At 35.2% G+C, this 20,796-nt stretch overlaps 1 protein-coding gene across 5 annotated transcripts in view; it reads right to left on the reverse strand.

The window, feature by feature from the left end:
* Stag1 (STAG1 cohesin complex component) overlaps positions 1 to 20,796 on the reverse strand; it is a 360,462-nt gene that overhangs the window by 324,860 nt on the left and 14,806 nt on the right. The window contains exon 2 of one of the 5 annotated variants that reach the window (XM_078043361.1): positions 5,101 to 5,175. The exons of the other annotated variants lie outside the window; for them this stretch is intronic. The gene's annotated coding sequence lies outside the window, so the exon portion shown is untranslated. The remainder of the gene's footprint in view (positions 1 to 5,100; positions 5,176 to 20,796) is intronic. 5 annotated transcript variants of the gene reach the window in all.

Genomic DNA, 20,796 nt, shown 5'->3' on the forward strand with positions numbered 1-20,796 from the left:
AAGAAAAGAAAGGCTGAGGTGATATCACCGAAGATGACAAAGTAAGAAGCTCAAAGCAAAAGTCCTTCTACCGAAATAATTATTAAGCTGCCAAGAGGTACCAGTACCAACAAGAGTAGGTCTCCAAGATTTTGTTCTTAACAATTTCAGTTACCCTTATAGTCAACTGCAGTCCAAAAAATAGTAAACCAGAAAATTCCAGAAATAAAAAATTCATAGGTTTTAAAACTGTACCTCATTTTAGTAGTGTGATATTATCTGGCACAGTCTCACTCCATTTCACCTAGGATGTGAATCATCTTTTGCCCAGCATATCCATGCTGTAAGGGCTACACCTGCCCATTAGTCACTTGGTAGCCATTTCTGTTTGGTGTATGGTTTCTGGCTAAAAGTTAAGTTTCTGACACAAACATCACGCAATCACTTACCCCTCCCTCTCCTCTCCAAAGGGCGCCAAATTCAAAAGTTTTCTCCACCAATCACCGCGCATCATTCCTGAGTCACCCTGCCAATCATCACCCATGTCGCCTATGCCTACCCTTCTTAAGCAAACCCTTCTAAGCAAGCTCAGGCTCTCTGCCCTCTTCCTCTTCTCTATCTCCTCTCTCTGCTCTCTTCCTCTATCTCTCTGCCCTCCTCCTCTCCTCTCTTCCTCTTTTCTTCCCTAGAATCTCCTTCTGGAGTGAGTCACTCGCCTTTAAATCTCAATTATGAGATGGAGCAGGCGCGCCTGTAATTCCAGGAGGAATTGGGAGGATGAGCTTACTAGTTCAACAGTAATCCCAACTATGAGAGAGGCTGAGGCAGGACTGGAAGTTCAAGTCCAACCTGGGCAATTTCACAAGACTGTCTCAAAATGAGAAAACTTAAAATTAAAAAGACTGAGGACACAGCTTAATAGTAAAGAAAGCCCTCAATTTAATCCCTAGTATGGGGGAGGGGGGAATAGACAAAAAAGAGTTAATTCATTTAAAATATATATACAGGACTGGGGTTGTGGCTCATCGGTAGAATGCTTGTCTAGCACATGCAATCCTCAGCACCACATAAAAATAAATAAATAAAATAAAGGTATTGTGTCCAACTACTTCTAAAAAATGTTTTAAAAAAATATGGGCTGGGGAGTGTGACTCAGCGGTAGAGTACTCGGCTGGCACGTGCGAGACACTGGGTTCGATCCTCAGCACAATATAAAAATAAATAAGTGAAATAAAGGTATTGTGTCCAACTACAACTAAAAAATAACTATTACACACACACACACACACACACAATGATTATAAGCAATTAATTACACACTAAATAATAGGGCCCCAAAATTGACGCACAGACACTGATAAAACTACAAAAAGAAATAGTTCAACATTTGGACACTTCAAAACTCCACTTTCAAGAAATAGGTATATAGGCTGGTATATAGCTCAGTTGGTAGAGCACTTGCCTCCCACGTACAGGCCCATGCGGTTCAATCCCCAGGACCACAAAAAAAAAAAAAAAAAAAAGAAAGAAAGAAAGAAAGAAAAAAGAAATGCAGAACCTGAACAACACTATCAACCAATTAGACCTAACAGTTATATCTAGAACACTCCACCCAACAGCCACAGAAAAGAACATACTGGGAAGGGGGCAGGGAAATAATCATTACCCAGGATGTACCCTACTTTAGGCAACAAAATATTCAGATAAATTTAAACAGCTAGGCTCTACAATGTGTCTTCTCCAATCACAATACAATCAACCTAAAAATCAACAAGAGAAGGAAAACTGAAAAACTGAGAAGATAAACCAACCTTAAACTAGCAATAGGTTGAGGAATATATAGCAAGGGAAGTTAGAACAATTTGAGATTAATGACAATGACATCACAAAATTCCATATCTATAGGATTTGTTGAAAGGTAGAGTTATAGCTGTAAAATCTACATAACAAAAGAAGAAAAACAGAGGGAAGTAGCCCAGTGATAGAGCACTTACATAATGCGTAAGGCCCTGAGTTAGATCCCTAGCACCGTAAAAGGGAGGAGGAAGAAAAAGGGAGGAGGAAGACAAAGGGGGTGGGGGGTGGGGACACACAACATAGGGAAGACCAGAAGCAGAACCTCAAACACGTAACTGTACAATGTATCCAACTTGATAAAGAGCAAACTAAACCCAAAGTCAGTGATAAAAGGAAATAATAAAGACTAGACTGGAGATTTTTTAAAAAATAGAGAAAACAGTCAATAAAATCAAAAATTGATTTGTGAAAGATCAAAAAAATTAGCAAAGCTTTAGCTAAACTTAAGAAAAAAATGTAGCAGTTGCAAATAACTAAGATCAGAAAGTGGGAATAATAAAATGTAAGAGAAAACCATGAACAACTGCACACCAACGAATTCAATTATTTAGATGAAAATTAAAAATAAAATTAAAAATAAATAAAACTACACCCAGATGTGGTGGTGCACGCCAGTAATGCCAGTAGCTCAGGAAGCTAAAACAGGAGAATTGTGAGTTCAAAGACAGCCTCAGCAAAAGTGAGGCACTAAGCAGCTCAGTGAGGCCCTATCTCTAAATAAAATACAAAATAGGGCTGGGGATGTGGCTCAGTGGTTGAGCGCTTGCCTAACATGTATAAGGCAATGGGTTCAATCCTCAGCACCACAGAAAAAAAATAAAAACATTGTGTCCGTCTACAACTAAAATTTAAAAATAAATAAATAATTAGGGGTGGGGATGCACCTCAGTGATTGAGTGCCCCTGGATTCAATCACTTGTACAACCACCCCACCTCCCAAAAAGTACAAAAAGAAATTACCAAAACTAACTTATGAAAATCTCAACAGAGCTATGAAAAGAAAATGAATTATTCTTTCGGTTATCATAAAACTCACCACCATTGCCACCCACTGCACTCGCCTGCCCACCACCACCAAAAAAGAGCCTTGCCCACCCCCCACCACCAAAAAGAGTCCAAGACCAAACAGCTTCACTGGTGCATTGTACTAAATGTTTAAAAAAAAAAAAAATGTTAACACTAATCTTCCTCAAGGTCTTTCAGAAACCAGAAAAATGAAATAATACTTCCTAATACATTTTATGCCAGAAACACAATACTGATATGAAAACCATTTTTAAAAAATCCCCTTGAAATCCTCTGATATCTTTCAAATGTGGAAGCAAAACCCTCAACAAAATATAAGCAAACATTAAAGAATATACACCATGACAAATGGGAAAACCCCCAAAATGCAGGAATGGTTCACCATAAAAATATCACTGACTACACATTAATGGAAGAAAATTATTCACATGATCACTTCAATTAACATCTACAAGAAAAATTAAGTTCAACACCTTTTGATTCAAAATAAAACAAAATCACACACACTCAGAAAACAAGGAATAGAACTATAACATAAGAGGCATTTATGAATACCCAAAAGTTAACATCAGACTCAATGGTGAATGACTAATAGCTATCCTTCCAAAATCAGGAACAAAACAGGGATACTGTTTAACACCATACTGGACAAGAAGTCCTAGCCAGAACAACTGAGCAAGGGGGAAAAAAAAAAGTCATATCTCTTTCCAATATGTCTTTTGACTATCTCTATTAGAACATGATACGATGGGGCTGGGGATTTGGCTCAAGCGGTAGCACACACGCCTAGCATGCGTGCAGCCTGGGTTCAACCCTTAGCACCACATACAAACAAAGATGTTGTGTCCGCCGAAAACTAAAAAATAAATATTGAAAATTCTCTCTCTCTCTCTTTAAAAAAAAAAAAAGAACATGATATGATCCCATCTACAGGTCATCCCAAGGAATGCGCAAGTGCGTGTACACACGCGCATACACACACACACAGAAAACCACTAACCTAATAATAATAAATAAATGGAGCAAAGTAGCAGGGTACAAAAATCAGTTGTGATTCTACATACAATATACAATGAAGAACTGAAAAGGAAAATTAAGGAAACAATTCCACTTACAATACCATCCAAAAATTAAAAGTGCCTATGAACAAACTTAAATACAGGGGTGAAAGATTTGTAAACTGAAAAGTACAAAACACTACTAAAAGAAATTAGGAATTGGGCTAGGGTTGCGACTCAGCAGTATAGGGCTGGCCTAGCATGTGCGAAGCCCTGGGTTCGATCCTTAGCACCACATGAAAATAAATATATAAAACTAAGGTATTATATATCCAACTACAACTGAAAATATTTAAAAAAAAAAAAAAAGAAGAAACAAACAGAGGCTGGGGTTGTGGCTCAGCAGAAGAGCATTCACCTAGCACATGTGAGGTGCAGAGTTTAATCCTCAGTACCACACAAAAATAAATAAACAAAAATAAAGGTTTTGGAGCTGGGGTAGAGTGCTTGCCTAGCACATGTGAGGCCCTGGATTCAATCCTCAGCACCATATAAAAAAATAAAGGTATTAAAAAAAATTAATTTAAAAAATAAATAAATAAATAAAGGTATTGTATCCAACTACAACTAAAAAATATTTAAAAAGAAAGAAATTAGAAACTAAATAAATGGAAAGACATCCTAGGTTCACAGACTGGAAGATTGTTCAGTATTTCTAAGATGGCATAAAAGCAGACACTTGACCAATGAAACAGAGTTAAGTGAGCCTGGAGGGAAACCCACATGTATCTATGTCCAACTTATTTTCAACAAAGGTGCTAAGAATACACATTGAGAAAAGATAGTCTTTTTCAATTAACGATGTGGGGGTGAGAAAAGACAGTCTTTTCAATTAACGATGTGGGGGAAATCTGATAGCCACATGCAGAAGAATAAAGTGAAACCCCTATCTCATCACCAGCTACAAAAACCAATTCAAAACAGACCAAAACCTAGGGAACTAGGAGAAGAAACCATACAGGAAATGCTTCAGGAAACTGCCACAGGAGAGGATTTTTTGGACAAGACTCTAAAAGCACAGAAAAAATAGACAAATGGGATTATTATGAACTAAAAAGCTCTGCACAACAAAAGAAACAAGAGTCAAGAGACAAACTACAGAATGGGAGAAAATACTTGCAATCTATACATCTGATAAGGCGTTAACATAAACAGGGGCTGGGGTTGTGGTAGAGCGCACCTAGCACAGGAGGGACCCAGGTTCAATCCTCAGCACCACATAAAAATAAAGGCATTGTGTTGTGTCCATCTACACCTAAAAAAAAAAAAAAAAAAAAACTCAGTAAAAAAAACTGATAAAAATGGATAACAGACATTTCTCAAAGGAAGACATGTATTTGGCCAACAGGTATATGAAAACATGCTAAACATCACTAATAACCAGAGAAATGCAAATAAAAACCAAAAAGATTACACTTCAATCCAGTAAGAATGGCTATCATCAAGATAACAAAAGCAAAAGATAACCATTGCTGATGAATTTGTGAAAAAAAGAAAAACTACTGGAGGAATGTAAATTAGTACAAGTCATCATGGAAAACAGTATGGAGGTTCCTCAAAAATAGAATAATATGATCCATCAATCCCACTTCTGGGTATATGTATATCCAAAGGAAATAAATCAGTATGTCAAAGAAACATCTGCACTCCCATGTTTACTGCAGAACTACTCACAATAATCAAGAAATGATAACAATCTATATGTCCATCAATGGACAAACAGGAAAAGAAAATATGGTATTCATATACAATAGAGTAGTGTTCCACCATAAGAAAAATGAAATCCTGTCATTTCCAACAACATAAATAGAATTGAAGATCATTATGGTATGTGTCAGACCCAAAAAGACAAGTACCACATAATCTCATTCATATTTGGAAGCAGAAAAAGTTGATTCCAGAGCTAGGAAAAGCGTGGGGGAAGAGGGGGCAGAGGGGATCAATTGGTAGTGAGTTACACATAGATAAAAAGTTCTGGAGTGCTATTGCCCAATAATATTGATGATGACTATAGATGTACAGTGTATCTCAAAAGGCTGTAAGAAAGGATTCTGAATGTTTTCTTTTTTTAATATTTATTTATTTATTTTTTTTAGGTCTAGATGGATTCAACACAATGCCTTTATTTTTTATGGTGCTGAGAATCAAACCCGGGTCCCTCTCGTGCTAGGCGAGCACTCTACTGCTGAGCCACAATCCCAGCTCCAAGGATTTTGAATGTTTTCACACTGAAGCAATGATAAACATTCGTAGAAAAAGATATTTACCCTGATTTAAACATTACAAGATATACATATTGAAAATGTCATATATCATATCTTAAATAGGTATATATTGATTCATCTACAATGTGAATGAACCCTAAAAACATTAAACCAAGTCAGAGAAGCCAGATACATATTAAATGGTTCAACTATGAACAAGCAAATTTTCAGACAGAAAAATTAGAGGTTGTCAGGAGCTTGAGGGTTAAGGGGTAATGAGAAGCAACTCCTTAATGGGTATAGGATGTTCTGATACAATAAAAACATCCTGAAACAAGAAATGATGGTTTCACCAGAACACAACTACAATAAATGCCACTAAACCATATATTTTAAATGGTTCATTATATGCTATGTGAATTTCACCTCAAATTGTTAAAAAAAATAAGGATAAAAAATGAAAAAGATAATGCTAGAAAACCAATATTACCTATAACCACATAAAAATAAAATTAAATAAACAATAAAGTGAGACAGTTTCACTGCTACTGTATTGATACTCACAAAAAAGTACTTAGCAGTACTCCATAGTTAAGAATCACTTTTGAGGGTTTGGGCTGTGGCTCAGTGGTAGAGCACTTGCCTAGCATGTGTGAGGCTCTGACTTTGATTCTCAGCACCACATATAAATAAATAAATTAAATTAAAGTCTCTCAACAAGTTTAAAAAAAAAATCACCTTTGAAATGTGTGGTAAAACCTGACCGATATTTAACATGTAAGTGTATTTACTATACCTACTTTATAAATACCCCTAGAAATTATGGCTACAATATCATCTACACAGATGAATATGGTTATTTCTATAAGTTCAAGGGACTCCAGAAAAAGTATCATAGGATTTATACATAAAACTGAAGCAGCAATGTTGTTTGACCTATATATCACTAGAAATTTGCTAGATTTTTCTGTTCTTTTTTCTTTCTTTCTGAACACTGTTTTGGTTTTTTGTTGTTGTTGTTGTTGTTGTTATTCTTTCTTAATTTTTTTTTTAGTTGTAGTTGGATACAATACCTTTATTTTATTTATTTTTATGTGGTGCTGAAGATAAAACCTAGGGCCTCAAATGCACTAGGTGAGCACTCTACCGCTGAGCCACAATCTCAGCCCAGTGAACACTGTTTTTAAAACTAAAAAAGTTCTCCCAAAACAATTACAATGTAATTTTTTATAAACATACTTATTTCAAAGAACAATTTTCACAGAACTAGAGTCTGAATATATTATGGTATTCCAGAAAATAAGATACTAAAACACTGTTTTATCATTCCCTTCCTTAAGTTATTTCATTTCCCCTTTGTTCTCTCCTTTATTCTCCATTTCAGTGCTTCAATTACAGGGCATCAGTCCTAGAATTCAGAAGTACACATTTTCCTCTCTCTCACATGCCACTATACTGAATTAATCCTACATCGTATTTTGTTGCCTTTCCACAGTACAGAATTTAGAACATCTTTATACTAGATTGCAATGTACATACTTTAATTCACTTTAATACTGATTCAGGTAATAGTCCCTCCCCCATTCCAACCATGGACCAGAAGAAACTACTCAATGCAAAATGAAGTTTGCCAAGAAGAAAAAATACAAAACTCAGAAACAGTAAATAAAATCAATCATTTTATTTAAGCAACTGTTTTCATGAATAGATTAAAGCCATGTATGCAATTAAATGTTAAGTACAGAAAACCAATCTAACTCAACAAAACAGAGATAAATAAAATGGTCATTTTCTGTTTTTATTTCACTGAACAATTAACTTATTTAAAAACAAAAAGGGAAATAAAACGACATGGTCAAAAGTAATTACTCTATGCAATATCTTGGACTCTCTTAAACCTTATAAATATTAGAGATAAATGTAACTCTATAAGAACTTCCCTGCACCAAAAGATACAATTTTGAAAGACACCACAGGCAAGCTACAGGATGGGAGAAGATACTAACAACCTATTTAAACTGACAAAAGACATATATTCAAAATAAATAACATTCCTATGAATCAAAATATAGACAATCTAATTAAAATGAATAAATGACAAGAATGATCATTTTACAAAACAGGGTTATCAAAATAGCCAAAGCTGAAGTGCACCATCAATCTCTTTACTAATCAGGGAAAATGCAAATTAAAACCATCAAAACTGACTAAAGTTTTAAAAGACTTATTAAAATACAGAAAAATAAGAAGGAAAGGAAACTCATATACTTCCAATAAAAGTAAGGTTTTAAAAAAATACTTGGCTGGGAAGGGTGGTACTCACTCATAATCCTATCAATTTGGGAAGCTGAGGCAGGAGGATCACAAATTGGAGGCCAGCCTCCCAATTTAGTGAGGTCCTAAGGAACTTAGCAAGACCCTATCTCAAAAAATAAAAAGAGCTCAATGGTAAAGCATCCTTGGGTTCAAAATCTCCAGAACAATAAAATTTTTTTTAAAAATCCAATTTGGAAAACAACCTGACATTTTTCTACTGATTACACACCTATGACTGAATGACTTCACTCCTAGATATTGGTTCAATTGAAACTGCTAAACGTGAATATTAAAAAAAACAAATATATGCTGGGCATGGTGGTGAACACCTGTAATCCCAGAGGCTCAGGTGACTCAGGCAGGAAAATCAAGAGTTCAAAACTAGCCTCAGCAGCTTAGCAACTGACTAACTTAGTAACTAACTCAGTGAGACCCTTCTAAATAAAATACGAGAAAAGGGCTGGGGATGTGGTTTAGTGGTTAAGCACCCCTGGATTCACTCCCTAGTACCAAAAAATACATGTGTCAAGGTGTTTTTTTAGGACTATTTTTTTTTGGTACATATATATTTTTTTAGTTGTATGTGATGCTAAGAATAGAACCCAGGGCTTTACAAATGCTAGGCAAGTGCGCCACCACTGAGCCCCAGCTCTGTGTGTGTGTGTTCCTGGCAGTATTATTTTATAATGACCCCAAACTGAAAATACTCCAATGTTCATCAAGAATAAAATAGATGTGATGGATATAGCACAATCATAATGCAATACTAAAGTAATACAAATGAACTATAGCTTCCAACATTAATGAATAGTACAAATAATATTGAGCAAAGGAAATAAGAAAAAAAAAGCAAAGAGTATGATTCCATCAATATGAAGCTCAAAATTAGACAAAGCCAAACTACAGTATTTAGGGATACAGACTTAGAGTAGACAAATTTTTTAAAAAGAAAATTATAACCATAAAAGTCACAATAGTAGCTCTTTAGGGCAAAGGAAAGGGATTGTAAGGCAAAGGGGGCACAACCTGGGGGAGCTTCTGTGTTATTCATAAGGTTCTGGGTTTTTATCTTTTTTAATATTTGTTTTTTTAGTTTTAAGTAGACACAATATCTTTATTTAATTTTATTTTTATATGGTGCTGGGGATCAAACCCAGTGCCTCATGCATGCTAAGCCAGCACTCTACCACTAAGCCACAACCCCAGCCCCAAGGTTCTGGTTCTTTATCTAGAACGTTTCATACTGTGTAATCTTTAGTACATTTAAGCTTGATGCAGTTTGTTTTATTTCACAAATTTTTTAACTTGTTTTACAAATTATAAGGCAAGTAAATGGGAAACATCAACTAGACATTTTGGACAATTATTATAGCTAAAAAGATAAATAAAAGGTATATATATACATATATATGTGTATATATATACACACACACATATACACACATACTGACACAAGTCTCTTTTAAGGGTTCACATCACTTTTTTAAAAAGTCACTTTTGGAATAGTCACAAATGGCTTAGTATGAATGCCTACATTTCTTTTGCTTTGTTCAATCTGTTTTTGTCTTAAGAGTTATATCTTCCAAATCTGTTTTCCAAAAAGTGATATGCAAAGAATAATTTCTAACATCGATAAAGTTGAAGATCATATGGCAAAAATTGAAGGCATTTGTATCTGAAATGACTTAATTTCTGAAAACACTTGATTGGACTCATGGCCGCTTTTCTGACCCATAGCATTGACCACATGCTTCTAGGATATGAATCCTATAAGCCAAATTTTGTAGGTAACAGATTTCAAATCAAAAGAAATTCTGCCTTTCTGTAAAGCCTAAATAAATTACTGACCAAACCCAGGGACATGGTTCTATCAGAATAATATCCTAACAAGCTAACCAAAGAAACCTCTAACGTTTCAAAGTAAACTTTATGTTTACAAGAAAAAAAAAAAGAAAGAAAGAAAAAGAAAACATCTATGCATTCATTTCCTAGTTCACAACTATCCATAGTAAAAAGAAACATAAACTTTCAAATTAAAGCTGCACTAACGAGTTGTAAAACTTTCTGCAAATAACTACACTTTTCAAGCCTTAGTTTCCTCATATATGAAGCAAGGATAACTTTTGTAACTTACTCCAAGTTTCTAAGCCTTGATTCAGAATGAGAAAAACATGCACCAAATGGCTTATCACAATAAACTGTATACATTAGGCCTACACTATATAACATAGTTGTTATCTGTTTCCCCCATTTCCCTTTGCTCTACTTGGTAAATGCATGGAGCACAAAGCCACAAAATCCTGTTAACCTGCAGAAGGATAGATGAGGCTGCACACGGAGGAATTAGCAAAAAGCAGGTTTTATTGGGCCACCAGGTCCAGAGGAAGACTTTCACTACAACCAATCCCTCTGAACCCAAGTTCAGAAAGTTTTAGAACTGTATAGCCAATGTGTAGGGGGAGGGGCTCACAATCTGCAGAAGTCCACATAAAAGCAGGGTTTTTTTCCTACTGTTCTGGGCAACCAACTCAGACCAGGTTTTACAAAAATAACCCCAAGGACACTCTCTATGAAAATCAGTGCCTGGAAAAGGGAGAGTTCTCCCCTCCCCTTTTCCCACCAGCTGGTTTCCCAGGACCTAATTCACCATTTACTCTTATCTTTTGGATTGTAAAGGACTTTCCCTAGATCTTACTACTCTCCTTTGAAATGCAAACGCCTCTGTGAAGGCCTTGAGTTAGTCTTTCCTATTGCCCTCTACTTCTGCAAACATACCCTCCTCCCCCCTACTCCCGGCCTGAAAACTCTTGCAGAAATTCTTGCTGATAGTCTTAGAAGAATTATGGTGAGGATCTCTGAAGGAGCTTAATTAAGATTTTCTATGGAGTAGGGGGTGCCACTACAAACCGAGCCCCAACGCCTACACCCCTACACCACCCGCAAAATAATCTATGTATACCTTTTTATTCTCATTTATCCTTTGGACAATCATAAGCAAATACTAGAGACTGAGAATGTAACTCATTGGTACACTGCTTACCTCACATGCCTAAGCTCCTGAGTTCAATCCCAAATGCTGACCAAAAAAAACAAAACAAACAAAAAACTAGAATGACTTAATTCTGAAGCTGAGTGATAAGTATGTAGAGATTCATTAAAGTGCTTTGTCATCATCTGTACATCTGAAATTTTCCACAATCAGGTGTTTTATAATAAATCTTGAGTCTTCAGAACAGTAAATGAAACCTTTCAAGCAATCACATCCATTGAATTTTTTAAATGTTTTTTTAGTTGTAGATGGACACAATACTTTTTTATTTTTTATTTTTATGTGGTACTGAGGTTCAAATACAGTGCCTCACACATGCTAAGCAAGTGCTCTACCACTGAGTCAGAATCATTGCCCCATCTTCATCTAGTTCTAATATGTTTTAAATTATTAAGCATTATATTTTTATGTGACATAAATTGTATTTTAATGTATTTTTCTACATGTAGTAAAATCCTCTAATGCTGTGATTCTTGTTTCATTACAGCAGCTATTGTCCTATGTGATACTAAAACCAAATCAAGCAAACATCCTAAATACTAAAATAAAAAGAGGCTAATTAAAACCCTCATATTGATGGTAGAAATGTAAAATGTTACAAACATTCTAGAAAATAGTTGGGCAGTTTCTTAAATTATTATAAAATTTCTATATGACCCACAAATTCCACTCCTAGGTAGCTACAGAAGAAAAATGGAAACATAACTATACCAAAACTTGCATACAAATGTTGATAGTAGTATTATTCACAATAGCCAAAATTTGGAAATCCAAATGTCCATCAACTGGAGAGTGGATTAAGAAAATGGAAATATTCGGGCTGGGGCTGGGGCTCAGTGGTAGTGTGCTCACCTAGCATGCATGAGGCACTGGGTTCGATTCTCAGCACCACATTAAAAAAAGACAATAAAGTCCATCAACAACTAAAAAAAAAAAAAATTGAAAAAGAAAATGGAATACTCTTCAGAATAAAGTCCCAAAACATCCAATATCATGAATAACCTTGAAAACATTATGTTAAATAAGTCAAATATAATGCACCATATATTGTTTTTTTTTTGGAGATGTGTCAAAGTGCATTCTTTTTTTCTCGTTTTTTTTTATTGATTGTTCAAAACATTACAGAGCTCATGATATATCATCTTTCATACATCTGACTCAATTGGGTTTTGAACTCCCATTTTTACCCCAAATACAGATTGCAGAATCACATCTGTTACATACTCACATTTTTACATAATGGCATATTAGTGACTGTTGTATTCTGCTACCTTTCCTATCCCCTACTATCCCCCCTCCCCTCCCCTCCCCTCCCCTCCCATCTTCCCTCTCTACCTCCTCTGCTGTTGTTCAATTCTCTTCCTTTTTTTTTTTTTTACCATATATTGTTTTATTCCATTTATTCCCAAATGAGGCAAATCTGTATGGTTAGAAAATAAGATTAGTAGTTCTTGGAGGTAGGAGTGAAAATTGGAAGTGACTGCAAATGGGCATAGATTTTCTTTGGGGGAAGAAAGAACTATTCTAAAATTAGACTATAGTATGGTTGTATAGTTTTCAAATTGGCTTAAAAAAAACACTGAATTGTAAACTTACAAGACTATTTTACATTATATAAATTATACCTCCCTATATCTATGAAAAAAAAAAAAAAGACGGAATGCACCTAAGACCTGGACTATGGTACCTCTGGAATGATGGATGAATGAGGATGGATAGGTCTCAGCTAAATACATGGCAAAGCAGATACTGAAATCTAAACTACACTGCAAAATCCATACATCCCCTACATTCAGAAGCAAGAATACACTTAGAAACACTAGAAACAATATTTATCTTTCTCAACTTTGCAAGAATAAATCAAATCCATACGTGTACCAAAAGATTAAATTGAAGAATGAAGAATCAAATTATGAAGTACAAGATAAACCATAGAATGCATACATACATAAAATCATAATAAGGAGTCATGGGAAGCAGGACACAGATATTGTCCACGACTATATGAAGCTGAAGCCAAATTAACTGAATAGTGAGGAGTGTTTACACAAATTACATTTGGCAGTTTGTCTCCAACACTGTCCCTGGAGAGTGTCCTGACCCAGATCTGCTACAACGCCAACAGATTTATCAGGTATCAGAGCTCAGTAATACTGATAAATAAAATGAAACAACTTGTTTGGGGTTCATTCTGAATGCTTATCAGCATTCAGATTATAATCTGCATTGCATATTACAAAAGGAAAATAGGCACTGACTGGTCAGCACAGGCAGCCTATTTCACTTGAAAGTTAATTCCTCAATGTGTACAAAAATCTGCTACCCTGGGTTCATTCCTCAGACTTGAATTCACCTGAAACTTTCATCACTTTTAGATGTAAATAATAAATTTAATCTCTGATCATATCAATTATGAGAACTACAGTCTGGAACACAGTTCATCAGGACCTGCCAAATGTAAGAACTGACAGGCTGATTAGCCTCCCCTAGAAACACTACTGCATACCTCTAAAAGCAAATTATATTTTGTATGTTTTACAAACTGGATGAATGATACTGAGAAATCTGCAAATGTGTCCCCCAGAAGAAAAGCACTTATATTAATGTTTCATAGTTTAAGGAGCACTGTTATAATAACTCATTTGCTAGCCAATATCCTGATGACAAAGACACACATATTTATTTCCAACATAAGTGAGACAGTGAGATAAAAGTAATTTACAAAAGGACACATTGCTAATATATGAACTAATCTGGATTAAAATCCAGGTCACTGATATCATAACCCAGTAGTTCCTTCTTTAGACACAAACAACACTGAATAAAATCAAGAAAGCCTTTATTAGTTTCTGCCAGGGAAACCAATAATTATTTTCTGCAGTCTTAAAAGTAGAGAAACTCCTCTTATTTTAATAAATAATAAAACATAAATGAGAGATCAGGTCAGACTCTGATAAAAATGCTCAGATTTTGGATAAACAGAAGTAGGTTTATAAACAATACTGAAGGAAGTACTAAAAGCCAAACAGGTTTTTAAAAAATATTTTTTAGTTATAGATGGACACAATAACTTTTATAACTTTTATTTTTTTATATTTTTATTTTATTAACTTTAGGTGGACACAATATCTTTAATTTTTATTTTTTTATTTTTATGTGGTGCTGAGAATTGAACCCAGGGCCTCACACATGCCAGGCAAGCACCCCCTATCACTTGAGCCACATCTCCAGCCCAACTTTTATTTTATATATTTATTTTTATGTGGTGCTGAGGATCAAACCCAACATGTGCTAGGTGAGTGCTCTACCACTGAGCCACAACCCCAGCCCCCAACAGGTTTTTGTTTATTGGTTTTTGCAGAACTAAGGGTTGAATCTAGGGGAATTCTACCACTGAGCTATATCCTCAGCCCTTTTTATTTTTATTCTGAGACAGGGTCTTACTAAGTTGCTGAAGCTGGCCCCAAACCTGCAATCCTCCTGCCTGAGCCTCCCAAGTTGCTACAATTATAGGCATGCAACACTGTGTCCAGCCAATTAGTTCAATTTGGAACTAAATTATTTTCTTTTTATATGTAAATGAAAGCAAAGAGGTATCCTCCCCTTAAAATCTTGTTTTAAAACCTAATAACTCTTTTATATTCTTTATCTTAAGAATAAAATTGCTGATAGGCAGGAATAGGTGAAGTTAATAATTAAGTTCCATTACAAAGGATTATTAAGAACTACACGGGCTGGGGTTGTGGCTCTGAGGTAGAGCACTTGCCTAGCATGCGTGAGGTACTCGGTTCTATCCTCAGCACCACATTAAGTAAAATAAACATTGTGCCCACTTATAACTATAAAATATTTTCTTAAAAAAACTATACTGTCATCCAGCAATTTCACTCTAGGTACATGTATGTAAAAGAATGAGAATATATATTCACCAAAAGACTTGTATAACAATTTCCCAGCAATGTTACCATAATAGTCAAAAAACTAAAAGTAACCTAAAGAGGGTTGGGGTTGTGTCTCAATGGTAGAGAGATTGTCTGACATGTGTGAGGCACTGGGTTAGATCCTCAGCACCACATAAAAAAATACATAAAAGATATTGTGCCCATCTACAACTAAAAATGTATACATTTTTTTAAAAAGTAACCTAAACATCCATATACAAAAGCATAGTCCTACCGTAATATAGTACATGACAATAAAAAAGAACTGATAACCTGCCACAATATGAATAACTCTGATAGACATGTTGACCAAAAGACTGAGCAAGGGGATTCGCATCTATAATCCCAGCAACTCAGGTGGTTAAGGCAGGAGGATGCAAGTCCAAGGCCAACCCCAACAACTTAGTGAGACATGGTTTCAAAAAAGGCTGGGATGTAGCTCCTGTAGAGTGCACACCTGGGTTCAATTCCCAGTACCAAAGCAAAATAAACACACACAAAAAAAAGGCGGCAGCAGCCTCTATTATCAGACATTAAAATACAAAATTAACTCTGATTGAAGAAGTTGAAATGGGGAGTGAAGGGGAGAATAACATGGAGAACCTCCTGGGATGTTGAAAATGTTTATTTTCTTGGACTAGGAGGTAATTAATGGGTAACAATCCATCAAGCTTATGAGTAGTATATTTTACTCCATATATTAATATGATACACTACAAAAAAGATGGCATTTATTTGGTACCTTTTATAAAATGTAAAAGAACTGTTTTATTTATTTATTTATTTATTTATTTTTGGGTGGTGGTGCTGGGGATTGAACCCAGGGCCTTGTACATGGGAGACACACAACAGAACTTCTTTTAATGTCAAATTTTAAAAGACAAAACTACTAAAAGAACTTAACCATAATTGAAAAGAATGATTTTGAACTAAAATTAGCTCACAGTACATTCAATCATTTTACCACAAAGATGTGTCTTTGAATTTTTGTTCTAAAATTTAGAACAAAATCTGATATGCTCCAAGGAATGGGTGTAGTAAACGTCAGGGTATTCTCTATCTGGTCCCATTTCAATCTTTTTTTTTTTTTAAAGCATCTTCCAGAAATAAAATAACTAAATTCAAGTTTATCAGTGAATAGGTGAAATCATCTTCTGTGAAAAAGAGAAGTGGTAAGGTAAGGGAGCTACAGAGGATTATAAGTTTTTAAATAACTGCAATGAAGAATAAGAAAAAACTAGGAATCTAAGAGGATTACTGGGTAATGCAGAAGGTACAATTAAAAATGGAGAGCACAAATATTTAATGGCTCCAGTATGTAAGACTATTACTTTCTCCAACTAGATTCAGCAACTCGGGGCCAAAAGCACACAACTTAGAAACTGATCTGTAGCTGGCTTTTGTTGAGATATATGCAACAAAGAAAGATAGAAAGCATTTCTTTATCCATAAATAAAGTTCTACACTAGATAAGAAAATAAGGCATGAAGAGATGATACTTGGGACAAAGAGATGTCAAAACTAGAGGGGAATTGAAAGTGCAATCCAACAGTGAAGTATTTGCTTAGCATGCCTGAGGTCCTGAGTTTGACCCCCCATCACAAAAAGAAGACTGGGGGCGGGGGAGGGGGCTAACTAGAGGGCTATATTCTATAAGATTGAAAACATTCATGTTGGGGCTGGGGCTGTAACTCAGTGGTATAGCACCTGCCTAGCACATGTGAGGCACTGGGTTCAGTCTTCAGCACCACATAAAAATAAATATATTGTGTCCATCTATGACTTAAAAAAAAAATTTGTCAAATGTCTGTGTTCAAAAAGAATACATTTAAAAGTTCAGCATATTTGAAATATCATTAATAGGTCTATAGCAAAATATCATTTCTTGGTCTTATTTTAGAAAATGGAATGCTTTTGGCTTACAATTCAATTTTTTTTCAAGAAACTAGAATGTTTCCAAATGGAACCAGTCAAATGCTTAAAGTATTATAATTGCAAATATAGATGTTCCTCAACATTACTATGTAAATCCTATGATTTTTTCCAACATTTTGAATCAACTAAGGAAGCTTCCAAACTTCTTAATGAATCTTTACCAAAAAATCTTAATCAAATCAAGTCACCCACACATCAATATATAAAGCTTTAATAAGCAAGAATTGGGAAATGTGTGTGTGTGTATTTGAAGTAAAAAATAATTATTTCCTATTTCTAAATTCAGTCTAGTTTATTCAATTTATTCATCATTGAATTGTTGCATTGTTGATTCCACGCATATTGAGTTTACCTTGAAAACCACGTTTTTAGGGCTGGGGTTGCAGCTCAGTGATAGAGCACTTGCCTAGCATGTGTGAGGCACTGGGTTCAATTCTCAGCACTACATATAAATAAATAAAATAAAGGTTCATCTACAACTGAAAAAATTAAAAATAAAAAAAGTCTTTTTAAAAAATATGACTGCATAATTTTTGGCATCAAAAGTTGCCACATACAAAAAGAAACAAAAATTGAGATTAGCAAGTCAGACATTCATTATTCTAGTAATAATTCCAATTCCATGTATTCTTGAAGAGCACCAATAAAATGACTTAAGAGATATGAGAACAGCTACAAGGAGATCTAGTTGCATTATGTTTTATTATTGGAATACATGCAAAGGACATCCTGTCATATAATAAGCAATGTAAATGAAGGTTGAAGAAACTGCCAAATCCGTGGGAATTATAGACTGCACAGGACTATTACAATATATTTTTTCCCTTATAGTACTAGAATAGCAATGTGTCTCCTATTAATAGCAACTCACATTCCTTTAAAGAGGTGAGATTTTATAAATCAGAATCCTCCATTCCTGGGCTTCCCCTCAGTGTTGCCCTTTTTAGGATGGCACCATCATTACTCAATTGTCAGAAACCTAGAGATCATCCTTTCCACCACCACCACCCCCAAAAATATATATGTGTGTGTGTGTGTGTGTGTGTGTGTGTGTGTGTGTGTGTGTATGTAACTATTCTATTTTATAAAATTTATTTTTATGTGGTGCTAAGGATCGAACCCAGTGACTCACATATGGCTAGGCAAGTACTCTACCACTGAGCTACAACCACAGCCCTAGAGATCATCCTTGACTTGCCTATCCCCAAAACTCAGAATTAGAACACTTCTCATTATTACCTCTAGTACAATCCCATAGTCCAAGACACTATATATTTGCCACCAGGATTCTATAACAACTTAACCTTCCCCTTTTCTGTTCCATCCCCTCCTTGCCCAGTCCAGTATTCACAGAGCAGCTAAAGCAAGGGTTCTCAACCTTGGCACTACTGAAGTTTTGGGCAGTTAGTTCCTTGTTGTAAGGGGGGTTGTTCTCTGCATTATAAAATGTTTAGCACCCTTGGTTTCTACCCACTGATGCCAGTAGTTATGACAATTTATCCATCACCCCAAGTTGTGACAATCAATACTATCTGCAAACATTGCACAAATACCCACTGGGAAGCAAAATTGGTTTGAGAACCACAGTGCTAGAATTTTTTGGTCTTGTTTGTTTTTATGAAGTGTTGGGGATCAAACCAGGGCCTCATGCATGGTTAGCAAGCACTCTATAATGCCAGGATACGTTTCCAGATATAATATTTTTAAAACATTCTTCTGCTTAAAACTCTCTCACAGTTTTTACATTTCACTTATAATAAAATATGCACTCCTTGAAGCCCTAAGAATCTCAAATATACCTCCATAATCCTGATTCTGCATACCACTCTAACCTCATGATACCATTAGACTCTTCCTTTATTATACTCCCCCTCTAGTAACTGGCCTTTTCAATTCCTAAAAGCCAGTGCTATTTGTTTAGATTCTTTGTTCTTTCCTGTACATGGACCATTCTTGTCTAGTTTTGTGCGTGTCTCAGCTTAAATATCACATCCTCAGATGCTTTTCCTGACTCACTTGGTAATAAATATACCTCATATTATTACCCCTCACAATACCTCATTTATTCCTTTCATAGCACATATCACAGTGTATGATTATTTTTATTTATGTGATTATTATTCTCACACATGAGGATAAATTACTTGTATGCCTTATTTCTCTGCATATAACTGAATTTAAATAAATAAATTTACAACTTGGAGAAATAGGTGATAGAACAGTTGAGACCAATGACAACCTCAGTACAATCTCCATCTCATTCCTCACTTGTATTTATGATCACTTTACCCTTGAAATGAAGGGGAGGGGAAAATTGGGGGAAAGGAGGAAGAGGAGACAACAATGTTCTCTGAAGGGGAATTAAATTAAGTAACATAAGTAATGAATTTTAACCTCACAAAGGACTTAATAAGCACCCTATATGCAATAAATGATGGTTATGTATTTAAAGCACCAAGCACAATGTCTATAAAAGATATGTGAGAAGGGGCTGGAGTTGTGGCTCAGTGGTAGAGTACTTGCCTAGCATGCGTGAGGCACTGGGTTCGATTTTCAGCATCACATACAAATAAATAAAATGAAGGTCCATCAACAACTAAAAAAAAAAATTAAAAAAAAAAGATACTTGAGAAATGATAGTCCTTGTGGAGAGCGGTGACAGTAACTAGGAGACCAGTGTCTGTGATTGAGGTCCCTGATGATTTCATGGCTGTGGCATGCTTTTACATCTACCACCACTTTGTCTGAATATAGTTAAGAATGGAACTCAAGGGCTGGGGATGTGGCTCAAGCGGTTGCCCGCTCGCCTGGCATGTGTGCAGCCCGGGTTTGATCCTTAGCACCACATACAAACAAAGATGTTGTATCTACTGAAAACTATAAAATAAATATTAAAAATTCTCTCTCTCTAAAAAAAAAAAAAAAAGGAATGGAACTCAAAAAGATACGTTTCCCCTTCTGGATCTCCAGGACATACCATACTAAGTAAACACAAGGTTGTTATTCAAATATAGTCACCCCATGTAGCCAGAACAGCACTTCATCTTATATATAAGAAACTCAAGATGACATATCTACTTGTAACCTAAATTTATACACATATAGCTGCCTACTTTAAATCTCTAAGATTGTCTGTAGTTCCTAATACAATATAAAGATTTAACATGGTTAATGTACATGTACAAATTTTTTTCTTTCAAATATTTGCAATTCAAAGTTGGCTGAAATCATGGATGAAACTAGAGACAGGGAAAACCAACTGTATGTTGATTTTGAAAAGCCCAAGGGCCTCATTAACCAAACCCAACTAACCACAAAGTGACTTTGAAATTGCATTTGCTTGTTTCAATAAGATAAGCATATTATTATTCCGTTTCAAAACCTAACTTTAAATTACCTATATTCTGTGTATACATTCAGAGATAAGTGGT

Source organism: Ictidomys tridecemlineatus, chromosome 3 (assembly GCF_052094955.1).
Source record: "Ictidomys tridecemlineatus isolate mIctTri1 chromosome 3, mIctTri1.hap1, whole genome shotgun sequence".
NCBI classification, from domain to species: domain Eukaryota; kingdom Metazoa; phylum Chordata; class Mammalia; order Rodentia; family Sciuridae; genus Ictidomys; species Ictidomys tridecemlineatus.